Below are 2,034 nucleotides of genomic sequence, written 5' to 3'. Positions count from 1 at the left end.
CAATGAAGTGTATAATTCATGGACAGCTTGAAGAAGTTGAAGACGAAGGAACATGTTACGTCACGTGGGCCGGCTCGTTAAGCATGGAGAAAGTATTCCTAATAACATCAACACCCAGCTCAAGGGGCTCCACTGAAAGGCCCAAAAAATAACACACACACACACACACACACACGCGCGCGCGCGCACACACTTTTGGATACACTCTCCTCAACGACGGCGACATCTGGTGGTTCAAGGGAATCAACGCAGCCGTTCAAGAGTGGCACAAAAACAGCCTAACCCTTCCAGGGGGCTTCCAGGGGGCTTCAAGGGGTCGTAAATTAATCGGCAAAAGCCAAAGTGGTAGAAAACGAGGTAACAGGAGAGAGCGCCACATTGTTACCCAGTTCGACCTAATATCGTCACAGATGCGACGCAAGTGACTCATTCCAAAACGGAGCAAAAGTGAGATGCCTGTCAATGTTTTCCTTCATTTTATTGTCTGGGCGAAGAATGGATCGCAACTGGACTGCTGGGCTTGTTCTTAGAAGACGTTCTGCCATCAATCTACTGAGGAGAACCAGGGAGGGATGTTTTCCGCAGAAACCTCACAATATATACAACCCCGATTCCAATGAAGTTGGGACATTGTGTCAACATAAATAAAAACAGAATACAATGATTTGCATATCATGTTCAAACGATATATTTAATTGAATGCACGACAAAGACAAGATATTTCATGTTCAAACTGATCAACTTGATTGTTTTTAGCAAATAATCATGAACTTAGAATTTTATGGCTGCAACACGTTCCAAAAAAGCTGGGACCGGGTCATGTTTACCGCTGTGTTACGTCACCTTTTCTTTTAACATCCAATAAACGTTTGGGAACTGAGGACAGTAATTATTGAAGCTTCGGAGGTGGAATTCTGGGTGGTACGGTGGTCGACTGGTTTGAGCATCAGCCTCACAGTTCTGAGGACCCGGGTTCGATCCCCGGCCCCGCCTGTGTGGAGTTTGTGTGTGCTCCCCGTGCCTGCGTGGGTTTTCTCCGGGCACTCCGGTTTCCTCCCACATCCCAAAAACATGCATTAATTGGAGACTCTAAATTGCCCGTAGGCGTGACTGCGAGTGCGACTGGTTGTTTGTTTGTATGTGCCCTGCGATTGGCTGGCAACCAGTCCAGGGTGTACCCCGCCTCCTGCCCGATGGCAGCTGGGATAGGCTCCAGCACGCCACAGCTCATCATCCTTTTCCATGAAAGCCTATCTCCTGCATCCTCCTCTCCAACACCAACTGCCCTCATGTCTTCCCTCACGACATCCGTCGACCTTCTCCTTGGTCTTCCTCTGGCTCTCTTGCCTGGCAGCTCCATCTTCATCACCCTTCTAGCAATATACTCACTATTTCTCCTCTGGACGTGTCCAAACCATCGAAGTCTGCTCTTTCTAACTTTGTTTCCAAAACATCGAACCTCAGCTGTCCCTCTGATGAGCTCATTTCTAATTTTATGCCACCCGGTCACTCCGAGAGCGAACCTCAACATCTTCGTTTCCGCCACCTCCAACTCTGCTTCCTGTTGTCTCCTCAGTGCCACTGTCTCTAATCTGTCCATCACGGCCGCCCGCACCACTGTTTTATAAGCTTTGCCCTTCATCCGAGCAGAGAGTCTTCTGTCACCTAACACACCTGACACCTTCCTCCACCCGTTCCGACCTGCTTGGACCCGTTTCTTCACTTCCCGACCACACTCACCATTGCTCTGGACGGTTGACCCCAAGTATTTAAAGTCCTCCACCCTTGCTGTCTCTTCTCCCTGTAGCCTCACTCTTCCCCCACCACCCCTCTCATTCATGCACATATATTCTGTTTTACTTGGGCTAATCTTCATTCCTCTTCTTTCCAGTGCATGCCTCCATCTTTCTAACTGTTCCTCCAGCTGCTCCCTGCTTTCACTGCAGATCTGCAAACATCGCGGTCCACGGGGATTCCAGTCTAACCTCATCTGTCAGCCTATCCATCACCACTGCAAAAAGGAAGGGGCTCAGG

The sequence above is a fragment of the Phycodurus eques genome, chromosome 2 (assembly GCF_024500275.1).
Source record: "Phycodurus eques isolate BA_2022a chromosome 2, UOR_Pequ_1.1, whole genome shotgun sequence".
Classification (NCBI taxonomy): Eukaryota; Metazoa; Chordata; class Actinopteri; order Syngnathiformes; family Syngnathidae; genus Phycodurus; species Phycodurus eques.
This window is presented reverse-complemented; position numbering follows the sequence as displayed.